Source organism: Clupea harengus, chromosome 1, assembly GCF_900700415.2.
Source record: "Clupea harengus chromosome 1, Ch_v2.0.2, whole genome shotgun sequence".
NCBI classification, from domain to species: Eukaryota; Metazoa; Chordata; class Actinopteri; order Clupeiformes; family Clupeidae; genus Clupea; species Clupea harengus.
Genome location: NC_045152.1, coordinates 19,872,097 through 19,895,552, shown reverse-complemented (window position 1 = coordinate 19,895,552; position 23,456 = coordinate 19,872,097). Strand labels below are relative to the sequence as shown.

At 45.8% G+C, this 23,456-nt stretch overlaps 1 protein-coding gene across 3 annotated transcripts in view; it reads right to left on the bottom strand.

Moving 5' to 3' along the window:
* Window positions 1-23,456, bottom strand: part of si:ch211-278a6.1 (SRC kinase signaling inhibitor 1) — a 119,672-nt gene extending 96,216 nt beyond the window's left edge. For all 3 annotated transcript variants that reach the window (XM_042707947.1, XM_031570587.2, XM_031570594.2), the window contains exon 1: window positions 23,242-23,456. The gene's annotated coding sequence lies outside the window, so the exon portion shown is untranslated. The remainder of the gene's footprint in view (window positions 1-23,241) is intronic.

Genomic DNA, 23,456 nt, shown 5'->3' with positions numbered 1-23,456 from the left:
TACATTTAAGCGTCTCCGGCAGTGAATGTCACAAATTTATATTTACATTTCCATTTAGTCATTTAGCAGACGCTTTTTTTCAAGTCAAGCTAAGAGCAATAAAGAACATGGTGTAACAATAAATACTACTTTACATAAGAATTAGAAAAACGACCTAGAAAGGAAAAAAAGAAGTGCAGGAATGTAACTGCTGAAGTGCAAGTTAAGTGCTAGTCAAGGTGTCAGTTAGGAAGGGAGGTGCTCTCTGAAGAGTTGGGTCTTCAAAAGCTTCTTGAAGGTAGAGAGGGACGCCCCTGCTCTGGTAGTACTAGGCAGTTCGTTCCACCAACGTGGAACTACAAATGAGAATAGTTTGGATTGCCGTGCTTGCACAGACGACAGTGCCAAACGGCGCTCACTAGACGAGCGCAGCGTCCTGGGTGTGACATTTGCCCTTACAAGAGCATTTAGGTAGGTGGGAGCAGAACCAGCAAGCACTCTGTAGGCAAGCATAAGTGACTTGAACTTAATGCGAGCAGCTACCGGCAGCCAGTGGAGCTCAATGAGTAGCGGGGTGACGTGTATACTGTATGGAAAATGTTTAAAACCCGAAACTATACACACACACACACACACACACACACACACACACACACACACACACAGATATGCACATACACACACACATAGTATAGTTGTTGACCATACTTGTCTGCAGATCACCTGTAAGCATGCAGGAAGGCTGGGAGGAAATTACCTTGACCCCATCTGTTTGTCCCAGTGGGACTGAGCTTCGGTGGTCCTCACGGCAAGCATCTGTGCAAGTGTGAGTGTAAGCCTGTGTGTGTTTGTGTGTGTGTATACATCCATCTATACATCTGTGTTACAGTATGTATGAGCACCTGTATGTGCATATGTGAATCTAACATTCTGTGTGAGTGGGTATGCTTGTGCATCTCTGTATGAGTGTGTGCGTATGCGTGTGTTTCACAAGTGTGTATCTGTGTGTGTGTGTTTATTAGAAAGATGAGAGGGCACGGCCGCTTCCTGGACGGATCCTCCAAAGCCGCCGCCCCTCAGCCGCCCCCCTCTGTTATTATGTACTACAATGAGGAGCCTAATCGCACTGATCTAAACGCATTTTAAAATCCGCTGCTCACGGTCTCTCCAGACCCGCTGACATTCATCGCCAGCCTGTTCCACACACACACACACACACTTTTTATTTCGCTGATATTTTATTCAGAGGCATTTAAGGAATTTCAATCAGGCTTCTGAGGCAGCGCCCCAAAGCAGGCCAAACTCTGCAATCTAAATGTCATCAGAGCTGATGATGAGCGCCTGTGCAATTATCTCACAGAATGACAAGGCTGGGCTGAGATGCACCATTAGGAGGAGCTCCCACCCCCAACACACACACACACACACACACACACACACTCCAGTAGAAGACTGTTTTATAATCATGTTTTTAAGCGCTTTTTAAACATCAATCGTCTAGCACAAAGAATTACACACAAAGCCATGTGTTTGGTCTCTGTGTGTGAGTATGTGGTGGGGGGTGGATGTGTGTGAGTGTGTGTGTGTGTGTGTGTGTGTGTGTGTGTGTGTGTGTGTATGGTCCACAGGGAGCTGCTTTGGCCAATATGGCAGGACAGATGAACTGCTGATCAAGCAAAGCAGACTCTGTGTCCTCTTACCGCCCCACAGTGTGACCCACAGACTCTCTCTGACACACACTTATTCACAAACACACACACACACACTCACATACACACACACACACACTCATTCACAAACACACACATTCACAAACACAGACACACACACACACACACACACACACACACACACACACACACACACACACACTCACACTCACACACACACTCACACACACTCATTCACATAGCTCACACTTTTCAGCCCTGCATCCCAGAGAAACACCTTCTGTTGGCCAGGCATGTGTGTGCTGGGATATGCAGGTGTATGTGTGTGTGCGTGTCTGTGCACGTGCGTGTTTATCAGTGCGGATGCTTGTCTGTGCATGTATATAAACTATAGGATTAAGTACTTGTATATCCTATGCATATCCTCTTCTTTAAAGTGTGACAATCTTATTTTCTTTGATGCATGCTGCGATTGGGACCGGAGTGGCGCCTGGGCTCTGCATTCAAACCACTCTGCCATCCGTCTCAAGGTGCCCTTTTCTGCCCACACGTGGGCGAACACTGCAGAGGGCAAACCAACGCCACGGCCGTCTGCTGCCCACTCCCCCACAAAGATGCTCAACTCATCCGCACCGTCAGCGATGGAGGAGTAGAGACAATAAGACAGAGATGGACAGACAGACACACACACACACACACACACACACACACACACACACAGACAGACAGACAGAGAGAGAGAGAGAGAGAATGATGGAGGGATGGAGAAACAAGAAAAGCTGGAGAGAGAGAGAGTGTAGCGTTAGACATTTCTGCAGCAGTCTATCGTTTACACAGTCACCAATGTGGTTAGCTAGTACCTACTAGTAGTTAATATTCATGGGAGAAAAGAGAACAGACTACCATCTTCTCTTTGGTCTGGGAATATTAACTACTAGTAGGTACTAGCTAACCACATTGGTGACTGTGTAAATGATAGACTGCTGCAGAAATATCTAACGCTACAGGTTATGGGCCCAGTCATTCAGGCCAAAGGTGGTTCAGACTTTTATTCGACGGTGAAGAGAAAAGTTACGAGCTCTGGGAAACGAGGTTCCTTGAAAGACCGGGAGATAGATGAGGATGACGAAGAAGCTCTCGCGGAAGATGAGGAAAAGAACGGTGAGGCATATGCAGAACTAGTGCAATGTCTAGATAACAAGAGTTTGTCATTGGTAATGAGGGACGCGAAACGTGATGGAAGAAATGCACTGAATATTCTTCGGGAGCACTATGCGGGAAAGGACAAGCCCCGCGTTGTGAGTTTGTATTGTGAACTTTCCTCGCTCCATAAGGCTAGCAATGAAACGGTCACTGACTATATTATCCGAGCAGAGACTATATTCACGTCATTGAGAAGAGCAGACGAGCATATTAGTGATGGGCTTCAGATGGCTATGGTAGTAAAAGGGCTACCTGATTCATACAAGCCATTCGTCGTGTACATCACTCAGACAAGTGACACTGTAACGTCCGGCGAGTTTAAAACAAAACTGCGAAGTTACGAGAGTACAAAAATATGGGAAGAGTGACGTGAATGTTGAAGAAGACAACGTGATGAAGACTAGCGGGGCAACGAGGTCACGAGGAAGAGGAAGAGGAAAGAAAATGGACCTGGCTGATGTCGAGTGTTACACGTGCGGTAAAAAGGGACACATGGCCAGGACATGTCCTGGAGGATACCAGGTGAGAAGAGAGGAACAAAAATGGGACACACCACAGCGAGGAAGGGGACGCAGCCGAGGACAAGGCCGTGACACTTTGAAGAAAGCTGATGGAGAGACGGAGGCAGAGCATACATCTTTCTGTTTCAGGATGAGTGACTGTCCTACACAAAGAGGAAACAAGAAGGGTCTCATGGTCGACTGTGGCGGCACAACACACATGATCAACGACGCCACAAAGTTCAAAACAGTTGACAAGAGCTTCAGACCCGAGGACCACATGATCGAGCTTGCCGACGGATCGAAGGTGAGCGGGATGGCGAAGATGAGGGGAGACGCTGAAGTCTACTTGCTGGACAGCGAGGGACGACAGGTGAAAACGAGGCTCAAGCAAGCACTCTACATCCTATCGTTTCCACAAAACATCTTTTCAGTCAAAGCAGCGACAGCCAACGGAGCTGAGGTCCGCTTCAAGGACGGTAATGACTGGCTGGTCCACAAGGACGGTACCAAGTTCAAAATGGACGTGTATGGTAGGCTGTATTACCTTAGCACTGTAGAGGATGAAAATGTTGATGAAGTGTATGGTTGTCATGACATTCAAACATGGCATAGGATACTTGGTCATTGCAATTTTGAGGATGTTGCAAAATTAGAAAAGGTGGTTGAAGGGATGTCTATAAAAGGGAAACATGACAAGTCCAATCAAAACTGTGAAATATGCACACAGGGCAAATTTACACAAAGCAGAAGCAGACAGGCAGACGCTAAAGCTACAACTGTATTAGAGCTTGTTCACACAGACCTATGCGGTCCTATAGAACCAGCAGATAAAGATGGATACAGATATGCAATAGCATTTACTGATGATTACAGTGGGATGATTTTTCCATACTTTATTAAAGCAAAGAGTGACACGACAAAAGCTACAGAAAAGTTAATAGCAGATGTAGCTCCATATGGAAAGATAAAGTGCATAAGGTCTGATAACGGCACAGAGTTTACTGGGCAGGAGTTCCAGTCTTTACTTAGGAGTAACGGGATAAGGCATGAGAAGAGTGCACCCTACTCACCTCATCAGAATGGAACTGCCGAAAGAGGTTGGAGAACCTTATTTGAAATGTATCGATGCATGCTATTGGAGAGTAACCTCCCAAAGCAATTATGGACATATGCTGTACAGACAGCAGCTCAAATCTGCAACAGGTGCTACAGTAAGCGGCTAGAGCAGACACCTTACCGTGTTTTCACAAGAAAAACACCTAACCTATCTAACATGAATATATTTGGCTCTGAATGCTACGTATATCAGCAGGATAAGAAAAAGCTGGATTCTAGATGCAAAAAGGGGATCCTTGTAGGCTATGACAAATATAGTCCAGCATATAACGTGTATTATCCTGAGACAGGAAAAGTCCTAAAACATAGGCTGGTGAAATTCATCACCAAAGGTAGCGCAGATAGCCAGACTCAGACAGATTGTGACATGGGGGAAGACATTGAGAGTTATGGAGATACACCACCGAAGAGAGTCAATCAGGGACAGCCTAAGGAGAGTAAGGAGTCCAATGTTGAGGAGACTGCTGAGGCAGGTCCGAGCCAGACAGATAGTACTTAGAGAGAAGAGGGAGAAGAGATACCCTACGAGACAGAGAAAGGCCCCAGAATACTTAAAAGAGTACCAGTGTAAAGCTGAGTGTAATGACGAAAGTGAAAATGTAGATTATTTCTACAGAGTAGCTTATGATGTACCTAGAACACTTAAAGAGGCAATGGACTCTAAGAAGTCAAAAATGTGGGCTGACGCGATGAAAGAGGAGATGAATTCTTTGACAGAAAATGAGACTTTCACTCTGACCCCACTGCCAAGAGGCAAACAAGCAGTGGGAGGTCGCTGGGTATATGCAGTGAAAGAGAGCCCAGATGGAGCTGAGACTTGTAAAGCCAGATATGTCGCAAAGGGGTATAGTCAAGTGGAAGGGATTGATTATAAAGAGACCTTTTCACCGACAGCCAACATGACCTCTGTACGAGCATTAATGCAGGTGGCTGTACAGGAGGATCTTACCCTACACCAAATGGATGTGAAGACTGCTTACCTCCATGCTCCAATAGACTGTGAGGTATATATGGAGCAACCGGAAGGTTTTGAGATCAAGTCAAAAACAGGGGAACACTCAGGCCCTCATTTACTAACAGGATTGCGCCCATTTCAGGCGTAAATTAGCGGGTAAAGACATAAAACCGTATTTCCAAAGGAGGCGCACCTGAGTAAAAGCGCAGATTACCGCTGCCGGGAGGGTATAAGGGAAAGTGGGTGTTCGTCGCAAAGAGATGCGTAAAGTGCGCCTAATTGTGTATTAGTAACGAAACAAGAGGTGTTTTAGCATGCTGCTAAATGAAAACTATGTGCCTGCGAGAAATTTGAAAAATACGAACATCAGAAATATTATTTGTTTTGTTATGTTATTTTTAGTGCTGTCAAACGATTAAAATATTTAATCGCGATTAATCGCATTTATGTCATAGTTAACTCAAAATGAATCGCGATTAATCGCGAGTTTTTATCTATTCTAAATGTCCCTTCGTTTATTTATTTTTTCCATCATTTTATTTTTATTTTAATGCCCTTATCAACATGGAAAAGTGGATTGGCTTGCTTAATGCAAATGTTTTATTTTATTGAAAACCAACATTGCCAAACAGGGCGGTACAAAATAAAATTATAAAGTGCACATTTCAGGTAAACAAGGACTCAGCCTATAGTGCAGTTAAACCATGGCTTAATATTTTCTTATTTTCAAGTTTACTGGGAACATAGCAGTCAGGCCTCTTATTTCAGAAACAATGAACCGTAACAGTTAGGTTACCAATAAAAGGTAAGCCTACTACTTCTTTGCTTTCAGCCAGCTGCCTGTTGACATTTTCAGACAACAGTGAAGCTCGCTTCTTTTGCACAACACAACTTTTAAAAGCAAACTTTCCATTCAGAAGCTTTTTATCATCGATTTCGCCGTATCGTGCTCACCATTCACTCAAACCGTAACGTTAGCCTACTACACAGTTTGCGAGGCCAAAAAGAATGTTAATCTAAAAAATAAATTAAAAAAATGCGTTAATCTCGCGATAAAAAAATGAACGGCGTTAAAATGGGTTTGCGTTAACGCCGTTAATAACGCGTTAAACTGACAGCACTAGTTATTTTTTATATATAATTTAATATAGGCATATACAAACTGTCCCACCAGCTAGCTGTTACCCAGAATCACCGCTCATTGTATGGTTTAAACCGTATTTTCACTTCATTTTCAAGCACACCGAGTACAGTGCACACCTTCTGCGTAGGAGTAATGGGTATCTATTCAGGAAAAGTACTTGTACTCGAAGTACACTAACTAAACTACCGGTAGGTAAATTGTAGAGACAGAGCAGCATATTCATTTCACCTTCCATGTTTATTTTGACGTTATAGCCATAGATATATATAAATCTATGGTTATAGCCTCTCTAGCGCAAGCTACCCCCAGTGCCATGGCAACCAAATGTCTGAAAACTTCAGTTTCCCCTGTCCAGGCTACAACTCCAGTTTTCAAATGTATCCGCCTAGGGCAGCGTTTTTGAAAAGCATGATTTTCAGTGCTGGAATACGCCGTTTTAAAGTAAGGGGTGTTGTGTATTCCTACAAGACACTCACACACACTCATTCACTCAACAATGAACCTGTTATATGTTTCTATACCACATTGTTACCACCTATAACTTATTGTTTGTTTTTTATTTATTTATGTTAATTGTGCTTGTACATTTTATGTAAACATGCTTTGGCAACGTTGTATTGTATGCAGTCATGCCAATAAAGCCTTTTGAATTTGAATTTGAATTTGAGAGAGAGAGAGAGAGAGAGAGAGAGAATGATGGAGGGATGGAGAAACAAGAAAAGCTGGAGAGAGAGAGAGAGAGAGACAACAGAGGGACTAAATAAAAAACATGGAGGTCAGCAAGTGAAACTGCAAAGTCAGTGTATTTCAGTGTAACATTTTATAACCATGATTAGATTAGAAAAGATTGTGTCTAGTTACTGTATATCAGTAAGTCAAGGATCAATTAGCATTAGCAGCACAATTACCTGTGAGTGAATGTGAGATTTTAATGAATTATTAAAGGTCACCCTTTACTCTACTGCAACTATTAACTAATTAACATCATTAACAAGACAAAAGCCAGCAAAATAACGACACAAAAGGCGGGCATCAGGGTGTGTTGTCAGTAACACATGATCTTTTTATTCTACGGCAGAGTGAAACCAATCAAATGACACCTATTCTGTGTAAAAGCCATCTTTATAAAGGCCACCGTAAAAGTCTTTTCAAATGCATTCAGTTTGCTTTCTGTGAGAACACGGCTCCCAAGCGCTGCTGCAGACTACAAAATGCTATTTCTGCCTATTTATGTATTAAATGAAAGTAGTGGAGTGGGTTTTGATACCTCCAGTCAGAAAAACAAGTACCTTTGCAGTGTTTTTAGTACACTAGTATTTATGGGAGCAGCATTTTACATTTTATGTCAAACTTTTTTTCTACTGTTACCCAGTAAAACTTTCTGAAATGTACATTTATTTAGTTTTATTATAATTCAGTATCGTATAAAATCCTATAATCATAATTATGCCATAGCTCCTGCTCATATGCGAAGAGTGGAACTATTTAAAAATCATCGTTATATAATATGATAATTGTTTCTATTTAAAAAGTAGTTTCCGGAGTTGTCTAGGTATCTGCCTCTAAACTCTAAAGCCATAATCTCACCACGCAGATATTCACTCCAAGATGTGTTCATAACAGATATGAATGCTATATAATTAATGTTGGCCAAGACTGACACGTGAGATAATTACCAATGTTGTCCATAAATGCTGTGGCTTTGGCAAGATTTATCTTTTAGGAGGCACTAAGACAGCAAGAGAGAGACAGAGGGGGAGAGAGAGAGAGTGAGAGAGAGAGAGAGAGAGAGAGAGAGAGAGAGATGAAGAAAAGAGAGAAATGCATAGTGATTTAACCGCTGATGTTTGTTCAGGTCCTTGTTGACTGCAAACGTTCGCATCACTGCACATGGGGCTCGTGGGAGATGGAGTCCCTCCCCTGCGCTGCACCTGAGGTCATGTGACCATAATGCTCATTCCTCCTGCACCAGCAGTCTGTCCTCTTTGTCCTCTTTGCTCTCACGCTAACCCAGACTCAGCCAAACAGACACACACACACGCACACACACACACACACATAAAACCCAAGTCTTCACTGTCCATGCACACATATGAATACAAACCGGCATGCATATGTTCAGCCATGCACACGCACACTTGACACACACACACACACACACACAGACACAGACACAGACACTCACGTGTCCCTTGCTTAAGGTGGTAAGAATCATGAGCTCTACATTCATGTCAGCATGTTGAGAGGGTGAGAGAGATGATGGAGGATATAGATGACAAAGATCTAGATGACGAAAACATTTGAAGGTATATTTTTTCTAGAAACTTCTCTGGAAACACACATCCACACACGCATGAACACACTCAGCCGTTCACTGGCTCACACCCTGCAAACCCTGTTCCCTTTGCGCCTGAACACAGCCCATACCTCACACATTCTGTTCACTTTGCGCCTGAACACAGCCCATACCTCAGACATTCTGTTCCCTTTGCGCCTGAACACAGCCCATACCTTACACAACCCTTCAATGTCATTGCCTTTAAAAAAAATTTGAACTGTCAAAGTCCTCTGAGAGTTGCATGAAGATAAATAGCATCCAACCTTTATCTAAGAGGATGCTAAGTGTGTGTGTGTGTGTGTGTGTGTGTGTGTGTGTGTGTGTGTGTGTGCATAACACGGACTAGTCTGTGCAACGCGGTTGTGGATTGCGTGTTTGTATGACGTGATGGAGAGGACAGAGGAGTCAATCAAGTAACACTCAAGTGAGCACTCTACAAGCACCCTCAATATCACAGAAACACACACACACTCACACACACACACACCACTCACACATAAACACACACAACACTCACAAACACACACACGTATTCTCTGTCCGTTCAACACTCACACATACACACTCACACAAACACACAGAGCTAGAGCACAACACTACATACCTTTTCACATCTCTCTCTCTCTCTATGACATCACCCTGAATCCCACATGAACTCTCACTGTCTTCTCAGTCACGCACACTCCACACACACACACACCACACGCACTCCACACACACACACACCACACGCACTCCACACGCACTCCACAGGAGCAGGGGAATTCTGTCCATAAACATGACAGCCAAGGTCAGGCCAGGCTTTTCAGAGAGAGAGAGAGAGAGAGAGAGAGAGCGGAGGGCCGGATTAAGAGGATGAAGAGATCTTTTGATGGATGGATGGATGGATGGATGGATGGAAGGATGAGTAAAAAGAGTTTCAATATGAAGACTTGACAGAATCAGCAAAGAGGCCAGGGTCAGGTCACCGTGCAGGACGCATCATCAGAGAGACTCCTCTGCATCCTCCTCTAAGGCACGGTCAAGCACAAATCTGTGCAAGGTCAGTGGCCAATCAGCATCCACAGCACAAATTATGAATTTCCATCCGCCTTTACATAGATTTGTGGGAGTGGTAATCCTCTCCGAATGCTCGTTTGTATCTCTCTCTCTCTCTCTCTCTCTTCCTGTCTGAGTGGATGCGGAAGTGAGTGCGCGTGGTGAGTGCGAGAGCGACTGGAGGCCGTGTCTGGTTTGAGTGAGTGTTCTAACTATTCTAACTTTTCTGTCCTTTTTGCCGATTGAAACATCTCTTCGTCAGAGGATACGTTATAGTGTAGTGTAGTATAGTTGGGAGAGTCTGCTGCCAGCTATTCTAGCTGGTAGGGATGGCGACTCCTAAAATAAATCTCGATTGTCTAACAAGACGCCATAGAGTGAAAGTAGCGTCTAAAGTTACCGTTGAGCAATGCAGTTTAGCGGTGGGAGATGTTGTCGGACATGAACATGTTGTGTCAGCATCTAGGATGAATAATGCGATCGTTCTCTTTTTGAGTACGGTGGAGAAGGCTTTTGATGTAGTTCAGACTGGCATTGAAATCGATGCTCAGTATGTTTCAGTGCTTCCTCTTAGTAGCCCTTCTAAGAAGATCACCCTGTCAAATGTGCCACCTTTTCTGAATGATGAGTTGTTACTCAGAGAATTATCTAAATATGGTAAAGTAGTGTCCCAGGTAAAGAAAGTTTTTGTGGGATGTAAATCTCCCTTGTTGAGCCACGTAGTGTCTTTCAGACGTCAGGTCCATATGGTTCTTAAACAGGACTGTGATTTCAATGCGGTGTTTAAATTTAATGTTGGTGGTTTTGATTACACTGTTTATGCAACATCCGAAACAATGAGATGTTTCGGGTGTGGGCGAGTGGGACATTTAAATCGTAATTGCACATATAGGAAAAACAAAGCCAGTACTCCAACGGATGCACCTGCCGATGTTCCTTATCGCAGTTCACTGCGATATAACAGTATGGTACATGACGTCAGTCATGGGGTACAAATCGAAGCATTTATCTATTCACGCCTGAAAGGTCGCGAGATCTGTCAGCGCGCGCTCCTGGGCCCGCCTCCCAGGAGTACTATAATATCATTACGCGCCCTGAGATCTGCCTCCGAGCATATCTCAAACGCTCTACCACAGTCAAAAGAGTTTTGTGTGCTTTTCGCTCTCTACGGGTTGGTGAGTTATCTGGGTTCCTTAACCCTCACTAGCTCAGGGCGCTACAAAATTTGTTGGCTCAACTTCATTTTGAAAGTAGTGGCTGCTATCCTGGCTGCCTGGCTGGCTAAGTTTCTGACTAGCCTGCTAGCTTGCTAACAACGTGTTCGTTGCAGATAGTGTGCTTGTGTTTTAACATTCTTCTCTACTTTCAGATTGAAAAAAGATGGCCAGACACTACCCCGACTGCGGTCACGTCCGTCCCAAGGGCGACCGCCACCGTCGGTGCGTGACCTGCCTAGGCAGGGACCACGCAGAGGGCGCACTTTCGGGCAAAGCCCCTGTCTGTTCCATCTGTGCTAGCCTCCCGCTAGCTAAGGCTACCAGGCGCCTCTGGAAGCGCAAGGACGCCGAGGAGACTGCACTGGTTCCATCCGGGGCTAACGCCCCCGTAGGAATGAGTGCGTTTTCAGCCTTGGACTTGGTGAGCGTGAGCAGTCGCCTTGCAGCGGCAGCTCCGCCCCTGGGTCTCTCCCCGTCTCCACCGCCTGTCAGCCCTGGGGCTGCGGGCAGCGAGGCTGAGGAGCTTCAACCAAGCGGTGTCCAGCCTGAACTCGAGCTGGACATCAGCCTGGATGATGATAGTCTGCTAGACTTCTCCGATGAGCACAGCTCAATCGCTGAAGCAATGCAGACGAGCCATGACGTTAGGATGCGGGTGGAGACACCTCCTACCTCGTCTCGGCTCCTGGGCCAGCAACTCCACGAGGTTGCGCTGAGAGCAGCCAGCTGCCTCGGGCTCCCTCTCCCTCCCCCTCCCAGCGTGCGGTCCTCGCTGCTGGACGGGGAGTTTTATGCTGGCTCTGTTGCGTCAGTTCCCAGCTGCATCCCCTTTTTCGAGGAGGTGCACGAGGAACTGCAGGCGACATGGGCGATACCCTACTCACGCACGCTCCACATGGCTAAGAAGAGGGGCTACCTCTCCTTTCCTCAGGTGGAGGATGCAGTAGCGGGCTACCTCTCGCCCGCCTCCCCCACGATGCGTCTCGGGCAGACACCAGGCTCAGCTGGCAGAGAAGTCCTACTTGGCTGCAGGGCAGGCTGCCTGCACGACCAATACGGCTGCATTGCTACAGCGCTACCAGGCAAAGCTCCTGACTGAGCTTGCCTTGTCGCTGGGGAAAGATCACCCGTCTGTGGCAGGGATCTGTCGCTCACACTAACTCGGTGCACGTCACAGGCACTGGGGAGGGTGATGGGTGCCGCGGTGGCTACCCAGAGGTGTCTGTGGCTATCACTGGCTAAGCTGTCAGACAGAGAAAAAGCACCACTCCTCGACGCCCCGGTCTCTGTCCAGGGCGCCTTCGGGGAGGCAGTGGTCACAATGGCTGCCAAGTTCGAAGAACAGCAGAAGAGCAGAGAGGTATTCCAGGCTTGAATGCCTCGCTCTAGTGGCACGGGTGAGACGTCCTCCTCAGGACACACCACACCTGCACCGGGCCAGAAGAGAAGCGGGTTCCGCTCGCCAGCGCCTCCAGCAAAGGTGTCCACCGGGCGAGGCTGGCAGAGACACCCCTTCCGCCCTCCAGCGCAGCCTGCAGCACAGCGACCAGCTGCGCGCCCTGCCCAGGGCGCAGCCCAGGCTCCGCGGCAGCACTCCGCTCGCCGTGGGCAAGGCAGAGGGAGACCTCAGGCTTCCTGGTCGTGACAGTCAGCCACTCGTCACACAGGGGGGAGCGGTGGAGTCCACACCGTCTCCACAGAAATCAGCCCGTCGCTCACATGTGGAAATCATGTCCAGCACGGTAAGCAGGTTTTCACAAGCACCACAATCATATGTCCTAACTCCTGTCCCAGATGGCGCAGTGCCCAGGCATGCTTGTGCAACTCCCCCCGCGATGCACACAGTGCAATCGCACTCCCAAATTTTTTTCAAAAACATGAGGGGGCAGCCCCAGATCTCGTCTCCCTCCCTAGGCGGAGTGGGTGTAGATCTAGGCTTAGACTCATTGACCATGAGCGGGTTAGTCCCCGACAAATTCAACTTAAAGCACAACCTCCCTGGTTGTGTGGAGAGTTGGCGCGCATGCGCAGTGTCACCATGGGTGCTAAAGACGATCACAAGGGGTTACGTGCTGCAATTCGCCCGTTCCCCTCCGCCATTCAGCGGAGTGATACAGTCTGTGGTGCAGCGAGAACAGTCTCACTTCCTACGGGAAGAGATAATCTCCCTGCTCAGAAAGGAGGCAATAAGCAGAGTCCCTCCCGAGGAGGAAAATGCAGGCTGCTACAGCCGTTACTTCCTCGTACCCAAAAGAGACGGGAATTATCGGCCAATATTAGATCTACGTGTGTTAAACAAAGCACTCATGCCGCTACGGTTCAGAATGTTGACCCCACGCAGGCTTGTGCAGTTTATAAGGCCAAACGATTGGTTTATCACGATAGACTTAAAAGACGCTTATTTCCACATTCCGATCCACCACAGACATCGGAGATATCTGAGGTTTGCGTTCGGAGGAATAGCGTACCAATTCAACGCACTCCCATTCGGCCTGTCCCTAGCGCCGAGGGTATTTACAAGTGCGTAGAGGCAGCCATCGCCCCATTACGTCTACGCGGCTTACGCGTTTACAATTATTTGGACGACTGGGTAATTGCTTCTCATTCAAAGGCTGCAGCAGTGCAGGATGGCCATCTAGTGGTGGCGCACCTGTATCGACTGGGCTTTGTAATAAACAGAGAAAAAAGCGTTCTCTGCCCCGGGCAAGTTACGCATTTTCTGGGTATGATTTTAGACTCCACCTCCATGGAGGTCAGGCTCAAGAACGGATAAATGCCATCAAAACATGCGTGCGCCAGTTCCGACGGGGACAGTCAGTCTCGTCGCTGTGCTGCCAACGCCTGTTAGGAATGATAGCGCTCCCGTTGGGGATGTTGCGTATGCGGCCATTCCAAATATGGTACCTGTCTATGAAGCTCAACGCAGTCACAGACAGGCATCGCAGAGTAGTGGTGTCCTCCAGATGCAGGAAAGCCCTGGCGATCTGGAGAACCCGCTGGTTTCTCGCCGCGTCGGGCACTATGGGCATAGTGTCGCGTCGCGTGGTGGTGACCACATACGCTTCCACCCTGGGCTGGGTAGCTGTCTGCGAAGGGAGAGGCGTGAACGGTCTCTGGTCTGTGACAGAGGCCGCGTCTCACATAAATGTGTTAGAGCTGCGAACTGTAGTCCTAGCTCTACAACACTTTCTGCCCAGGCTGAGTGGTCAGCATGTACTATTGAGGACGGACAACATTGCGACCTTGGCGTATATAAATCGCCAGGGCGGAGTGCCCTCCCCGTCACTACACCATTGGGCGACTCGCCTGCTCCTGTGGGCAGCGAGGCACGTCCTGTCCCTCAGGGCAGTTCATATACCAGGTCACCTCAACTACGGTGCGGACCTGTTATCGAGGGGCGATCCTCGAGCAGCAGACTGGTGCCTTCACCCACAAGTGATAGGTCAGATCTGAGTGCGTTTTTTCAAGGCGCAGGTGGACCTGTTCTCGAACAGGCAGAACACCTGCTGCCCGCTCTGGTTCTCGCTAGGGGGCGACGGTCCCCCACTAGGCATAGACGCGCTGGGCCACCAGTGGCCAGCTCTACCCCTATATGCTTTTCCCCCGATCCCGCTCCCCCAGCAGGTGCTGTGCAGGATTGCGGACGAGGGCAGGGAATTGATATTGATAGCCCCCCACTGGCCCAATCAGCCGTGGGAGGCAGATCTAGTCAATATGTCAGTGCAGCAGTCTTGGGAGCTGCCTCTGCGGAGAGACCTCCTAACGCAGGCGCACAGGACAGTGTGGCATCCCCATCCAGAGTGGTGGCGTCTCAGAGCCTGGCACCTGAGAGGTGCAGGCTCACAGCGTCAGGCCTGTCAGATGCGGTGGTGGCTACAATACAGAGCGCCCGAGCTGTATCGACACGGGCTCTGTATACGCTGAAGTGGCGCAGTTTTGAGCGGTTGTGTGCTGCGCGTCAGCACGACCCCATTAACTGCGCGCTGGGCGTTATTCTAGAATTCCTACAGCAGTTGTTTGATGAGGGGAAGGAGGCTTCTACTCTCAAAGTGTACATGGCTGCCATTTCAATGTTTTTTCTCTCTCTGCCTATGCTGATGATGTGGTGGTGGTTGTAAATGGCCAAAGAGATGTTGACACGTTGATTCATGTTGCAAAAAATTTTGGAAGAATATCTTCTGCAAAAGTTAATTGGAGTAAAAGTGAGGCAATTCAGATGGGTAACTGGACAGATGATTTGCCAAAACTTCCAGAGGGTTTGGAATGGAAAAAGGGGGGATTTAAATATCTTGGGGTTTTTCTAGGGGATGAGAATATGGTTAAAAAAAATTGGGATGGACTTCTTGAGAAAGTAAAGGGACGGTTAAAGAAATGGACATGGCTTTTACCACAGATGTCATACAGAGGACGCTGTCTAATTATAAATAATTTGGTAGCATCTTTTTTATGGCATCGATTAGCTGTTTTAGATCCACCGCCAAACTTACTGGCCAATATGCAGGCACTTTTAATTGATTTTTTTTGGGACCGCCTGCATTGGCTTCCTCAAAGTGTGTTGTATCTTCCTAGAGAAGAGGGAGGACAAGGAGTTGTTCACTTGTCTAGCAGAGGTGCAGCTTTTCGACTGCATTTCATTCAGTGGCTACTCACAGGGCCAGAGAATTTGACATGGAGAAGAGTGGCATATGCAATTTTACAAACTGTGGGGGGATTGGGACAGGACAAACCCTTGTTCCTAATGGATCCTGCTAAACTGGACACAACGGGACTGCCTGTGTTTTACAAAGGACTTTTCAAAGTTTGGAACTTGTTCAAGGTACAAAAGGAAGAAGAAGAAGATGTGTCTTTACATTGGCTTTTAAGTGAGCCTGTGATCAATGGGGCAAGACTGGACATAACAGGTGGCACCCCTGCATTAAATGCGCGACTTTGCCAGACAGGAGTAATAACTCTATATGAGCTGGTGGACATATGTGGACCCAAACTAAAAAATGTTGAGGGTATGGTGACTCAGATGGGTCTGAGATCAATGCGGGTAATGGGGCAAATTTGAGGTCTGCCCTAACACCAGAAGAACACAAAGTACTAAAGGATTATGGGAATGGGTTGATGGTTCCAGATCCAACGGATCCTTTTCCAAAATTGTTTTTGATGCCAAAAATAGATGAATGTGAAGGTTCCCTTCTATTCTCTAATGAGTGTTTGAAAATGGATATGGATGAAGTCAGTGGCAATGCTATGTACATAAACTGTGTTAAAGTTTTAAACAAAAAGTGGTTAAGCTCCAGAGTTGATACACCCTGGCGAAGTGTGTTAACCTTAAAAAAACAATGTAAAGCCAGAATGGAGAGCACTATACAAGCTGCCATCAACAAAAAGAATGGGAGATTTGCAATGGAGGGTGCTGCATGGAATAGTGGCAATGAATTATTTTGTTGCTGTTTTAAATCCAGAGGTCACACAGGTCTGTCCTTTTTGCACAGAAAGAGAGACAGTATTTCATGCCTTTTTACATTGTTTAACCCTCTAATCCCCATAGCGGCCGCCGACGGCATGTTAGAATTTCCCCATAGCGGCCCATTGTTTTGCTTTTTGCACAGCCTTTTTAAGGCCTTTGATGAACTTTTTGTAAAACAAATGTTTATTCTTGGCTTCAAATATAGCAAGATGAACAAGTCAAAAGGAGAATTAATTAATTTTATTTTAGGTAATGCTAATATATATAAATCTTTATTTCAGACGCCAAGTTCCATATAAAATAACAGACATACAACTATAACAAAAAGAGAGAAAAACAAGAAGATACAACATACATAATACAGTTCATTAAAAAGTATGAAGACTTTTGTGCCAATGTCGTCTTAATGTCGAAGTAAATCGATAGCAGCTCTTTAGAGGGTTGACCAGAGCCTCTACTATACAGTTCTCAGATTTGTCCAGTCGACACATGAAACCATACATCAATTGTCTTAAGAGCGCCTCACAGGTTGGTACGTGCTTAGACACAAACAACTGACTAGCACTATGCCACCTAGGCACATGAAGCAGCAATCTAAAAGCATCATTGTAAGCTACTTTCAGTCTCTGTATACTCCTTTTCCTGTATTTAGACCACAATTGAGCAGTGTACAATGGTGTTATGTAGGTTCTAAACAGGGAACATTTAACTGAGTCTGAGCACATAGAAAACTTCCTTAATGACATATTGGCCTGAGAATATATTTTACAGCGCTGTCGATATACATCGTTGCCATCTGTCCAATCATCAGAAATGACATGGCCCAGATATTTTAATTCCTCACAAACACCAAGGGGACTGCCAGATAAATAAAAGGTAGGGAAGGTTAATTTCCTGTCCTGATTACTTCTGACTATCATTATGTGGCTTTTCTTTGCATTATATTTTATATCATGATCTATGCCATATTGAGAGCACACCCTCAGCATCTGTTGCAGCCCAGCACTATATGGGCTGAGTAACACCAAATCATCTGCGTACATCAGATGATTGACAATAGATTCACCTACAAGACAGCCTGTATTTGTCTTATTCAGCTGGCTTGATAAGTCGTCCATATAAACATTAAACAAAAAGGGAGATAAAATTCCTCCTTGTCGAACTAAAATGGCGGTATACATCAGTAGAAAAAACAAAATAGAACAGGACTCTGATAATGACGTTTTAACTGTTTTATTCAGACTCTTAAGATCAAGAGTACAAATGGAGTTTAAATTTTATAATTCCTTAAGTAATCTTGCTGATTTTGAAAGTGTTATAAGGGGGCAGTGTGTTCGGTGACCAATGGAAAACTAGTGTTTGCACCTTACTTGTTATAGGAGTTATTAATTTTTTTTTTATTTATTCTCTCTTTTTCTTTTCTTTTCTTTTTTGGTGGTGGGGATCTTTAAAGATGTAATGTAAAACAGATATTTTTGTAATAAAGGATTATTAAAATTCAAAAATTCTCTCTCTCTCTCTCTCTCTGTATGTTCATTACTCCCCCTCTCCTCCTGCATCCTGGTCGGCTGGCGCTCTCAGGGGATGGGGTGGGAAGGGCGGGAATCTATTCTAGGATCCCCACGGCTTGGACCGATCAATGCTTACGTGGGCAGGTGCAGCATGAGAAGTTTCTGTTTGGGGGGACACATAGTGCATCTGTTTGTGTTTGGTTGTGTTGGTGTGTGTGTGTGTGTGTGTGTGTGTGTGTGTGTGTGGAAGGGCAGTTGTGTATGGTGGCTTTTAGATATGTGTGTGTGTGTGTGTGTGTGTGTGTGTGTGTGTGTGTATGTGCCCAGATGTATAGTGAGGGCTGTGTGTGTTTCTGGGTTTGATGGAGGGGCGGAGAGGCAGCAGCAATAGCAGTGTGTGTTTCAATGCTCCCTAGAGACCGTGTGCGTCTGGGGGAGTGATGGGCTGCTGATGTGGGGGTGTGACACTTCTGTGCTGTTAAACTATACCAGCAGCACAGAAAGGCCATCTCTCAAAGGTCAAGTGGGTGTCACCTGTGTGTGTGTGTGTGTGTGTGTGTGTGTAGTATGGTTCTCAAGGACCACACTGGCAGAGACAAGCTCCTATCCTGCCGTACGATTGTTCCTAATAGATCGCTGGCATTGCTGGTGTCCAGTGCTCTAGTTAGCTCAGCAAGTCATAACTCATTAAAGGAACAGGACTGTCTAAAGCAGTCCTCTATGGTGACTCTTGGCGGTAAAAGAATTGGGCCTGTCAAACTCAAACAAAAAAACACTGACTGAAATAACTCACTAGTGCAGAAGTGGGGCAGTGGTGAGGAGGGCCTGAACTCCCCACCTAATCACAGCTTGTAGTTTGGCATGCAGGTTAGACATAATCACATAAAAACCGAGTACCTGATGGTGCCACTGTTCCCTTTCGTTACCTTAATCTTATCTTTCATGGTGATAATCGCCACTATGACTAGAACTGCCGCTCATCTGCCCAGCTGCAACATGCTCTTGGTTGTGGGTTCAATGGCCAAAACTATTAGATTAAAGACGGCAGGAAATGAAAATAATTGGGGTATGAATGTCTTGATCCTGATGTTGAAAATCTGGCAAACTGATGTAACAACAGCCAACAGTGGGTACAGAACTGCTGTGCAGGAGACTACCATGCATCTTAAGAGACTAGCAGAAAACTGAAGGCAGCATCTATAGGTGTTGGCTTCCCTGCTAGAACGCTTGCCTAGTGCCTGGTGTTGCAGGCTTGATCCCAGTGAGGATTGCTTCTCACGACACAGGGATATATTGTGTTGGGAACAGAGGACAGAGCCAAGCACATTCTGAGGTTGAGAAAGAGCGAGCAAGCTGGTTGCCAGGTTTACCATCACATCATTGGCAGTCAGCTAGAGGGAAATAGAGATGTTGAGGGTGAAGGAATTATTAAACTACAAAACTATTGACCACACAAGGCAAACTGCAGCATTCAGGAAATATGAACCTATTATCTATCACTGGCTAGAGGCTGGTTCATTGTGTCTGCAACCCCTAGTTCACCCTTATATTTCTCCAGGGCCATTTTTCGATTTTGGGCCTCGCCACTTAATTCTTAACTTCAAACACCTAAGAGCCCTGGAGGTGGAAGGTGTGGCAGACCCCTGAGGACAATGGAACATCTCAGGAAACCCTGATCAACTGACACCATCCACCTTGCCCTGGGTGAAGGACATGTCTCCTGTGTGGCGGTGGATAGGAGTGGATTGAAAGCGCAGAGGGTTGACTTCATGGGGGTTCGACTGTTCTCATCCGTTTGTCAAGAAGGCCAATCTGTAAGGCAGGAAACACTGTGAATGGCGCGTTCAGATTTCTGATGCTTTAGCCAGGAGTCATAAAGTCATAGTTATGATGCAAATCAGTCTGTCCTGCTTGTAAGAATAAACTGTTAATTCATTCAGCAATCATTTGCTTTTACTTATTTAAAATCCAACCAAATGCTTCATAGTGTAATGTTACAAATAACAGATAATAATGGATTCAGATGAATTGGTCTTTGTGATCTTACAAAAGCGGTGATTGATCCATCATACAAAGTTGAAAGTGGTTATATATATTCCTGTCCCATATGCAAAACAAGCTAATAATCTCCGTTGTTGGTTATCATAACTACCTTTAATAGACAGAATCAAATTTCCATTTCCAGACACAGCTGGTGCACCCCTATAAGGGAGGGAGCCTAGAGGATCGATATCGGCCATGAAAGTGCTGCCCAGAAAATGATGCAGAGAAAAGTAGAATCAAATCCCCACTGCCTAGATTTCTACTAGCGATGCATTCCAATGAAAAAGCATGTTTATCCACCAATGTCGCCGACATAAATCATTACATTAAGGGACCTATTTCCCTCCCTGGTGTAAGCATGTGACATCAGTACCGTCAATGTTGACATCACCACCATCATCATCAATGTGTGTGTGTGCGGGTATGTGTGTGTGTGTGGGTATGTGTCTGTATGTGTGTGTGTGCGGGTGTGTGTCTGTATGCATGTGCACACCTGCCTCAGCTTCGTTCTATTCGATATACTTTCCTCTGAGGTGACATTTTGAAGGGGAAGAAAAAACCTGCAGACCCCAATCACAGTATCCCAAATACCCCTCCAGCCCTCCCCTTCCCCCCTTCCCCACCACATTCTCACTGCTCCTGTCCAGACCATCACTATAAATAAGTAAGGTGCTGTTTCCAAGGTAACATCTACCTTGGAGAATTGGCTGCCTGAAATCTTACCTTATCTGGCGGTAAGAGATAGGAAGGACAGGTTTTAGATGGGTGTGAACAGCTCATGTCCTGCAGTCTAGTTTTCAGGCCACCACACCAGAAAGACAGACAGACCAAGACAGACAGACACACACATGCGCACACACACACAAACACACAAAACACACACATATCGTCACCTCATGTTTACATATCTAAAACATACATCAGGGCACTGTTTTGAGAAGAAAACACCAAAGACACACACAAACACACACACACACACCTCATGTTCACACATCTAACACATGCATCGCAGCGATGCTCAGACAGAGTCACAACGGAACACAAAAGAGCTATTGTTCCCCTTACAAGATTCCCCTTAGGATTCTTTTGAAGTGGAAAAGAGTTGAACAAATTGCACAGTAACTTCAGTATTGCTGTCCTTTCTCTGATCAAGTATTGTCTTCTGTAATTGCCTGTCGAAGCACAAGGATACAACCTCACATCTGTTCGAGATCCGCATCAATCAGACTTCAATTCGCTTCATACGCCTCATTGTTGGTGTTTACAGAGCACAACCAAACAAGTCAGAAAACTATTCACTTGTCCTGTGACTAGAGGGCACAGCTACTTACCTGAGGGAGCCTAGGCTGAGTTTGGCCCACAGGCGCGGAGCTGGAAGAAAGCTAAACAGAAACCGCAATTCAGAGACTTGGGCTGCAGTCAGATAATAAAAAAAATAATTGAAAGGTCCTTTCCCAAACACTGTTCCTTGACGGGATGGGAAACGTCATGGTCGTGGAGGAGGATTCAGAAAAGACAACCACGGTGCTAAGAGAACCCAACTGCACTTACACTAGGACATGTAATTATGCAACGATGGATGGAATTGACGTGGGGTTTTAAATGTTGTTGCCGCAATTAACTGTGGGGCGGTATTATCTCCTTTCCTTTTGTAAACGATGGTCCAGTGTGCACTATGTTAAGGAGGTAAGGAAGGAAGCACTGAAGAACTTTTCCTAAGCATTTCGAGAATTCAACCAGCTCTTATGGCTGCCACTTAGATACCTCCAGGTCATTTCACTCAGTTAGGAACCTTCCTAAGCAAAAAAAGACTATTACAGGGCCTTACTGACCACAGCCAAAATCACTCTTGTTGGCTCACCAATTCTGCATCAAGGCAGGGAAGTGACTTAGGTTCTCAACAGAAAGGCACCATATAAGTAACAAATCCATCATTCTACAAAATTGACCATCAGCATTTGAAATCACTTCAATTGCTCTACAGAATAATATATACAATTGAACACCAGCCAACCCCAAATCTAAATGGACTCCTCTTAACAAGCCACCATGTTTAAGCAACATTTCATATTTTCAAGATCATACCCCACTGCTGAACTCCTGTTCCAACTGTCCCACTCTGTTTTCTCTCAGAGTGCCATCATAATCAGGTCGCAATCACCAATTAAGTTTATAATTAGCCCGCATGGAGCCAAAGCGCCAAGCCTGCCTGGCTATGGGGATGCCTGGAAGTTAGTGATTTAAATGCAAGGCTGAATCCCAGCGGGCCCCGTGCTCCAGAGCCTTCCATCGCTAATGAGAACCAACGTGTTCACACCCTACTCCTTCAGAGCGCTCGCGGAGGAAGAGTCGCGCAAACAATGAGGCGGATTTCCGAGCAAATGAATCCGTCGACATCGTCTCCGCTGCTCATCTAGTCTCAAAGAGAGATTAGGAGATTAAAGTTGAGGGATAAACCTGAGAAGCAATGGCATGAGTTTAGCACTGGGTTGGACAAGTGTGTTCTTTGGTAATACTGTATAAGCTTTTTTCTTCGGATTAAATATATAGCTTAACTAATTGAATTTGAGTGTGTTTCCTGACTTTTCCACTTACCAGTGATGATGAATGTACCTTAAATGGATTATGTGGTTTGTAATTGTGGTAGGCCTACGTTATCTTTACAGAGAATCACCTGCATTTTAGTGTCATGTCTTATCCTGGCTGTTTGCATGCAGTGTTTATCTGTGTTTGGTTTTCATGGCAGGTGTGATGAGCAGTGCTACTGTTTCCTCATACACACGTCAGAGTCTACAGCCAGCACCCAAAGGCTAACCACCACTACGGCTCTCGCAACCAGACCCAGGAGCAGGAAGAGCCTGCACAAGAGCTCCCTCTAATGGCAAACTAGGAGCACAAAACATGGACCTGCTGGGTGTCTACATGGCGGTATTTACGGAGCACAATTTCATATAAATATCAGGCGCTGAGGGTTTTGTTTTAAATATTAACACTGTTTTTGTTCATTTTGCCATCAGTTTCTCTAAGAACTGTCCCAACAGAACACAAATACAGCACCAAACTCACCTTGGAATCAGTATGGGACCAAACTGGATGCCCCCATTTTTTTTTACACACACACAATCCAAGCACGTCTCCCTCTAATTCTCATTCCCGCCCTCTGGGGGGTCCAGTGGGAGGAGCAGTCTGGCCCTGATAACAACAATTAAGACCACTGCACATTAACACATCCTGGTGTACATCAAAGCATCTCATTACCTCTACACAATTAATCTGTTAGT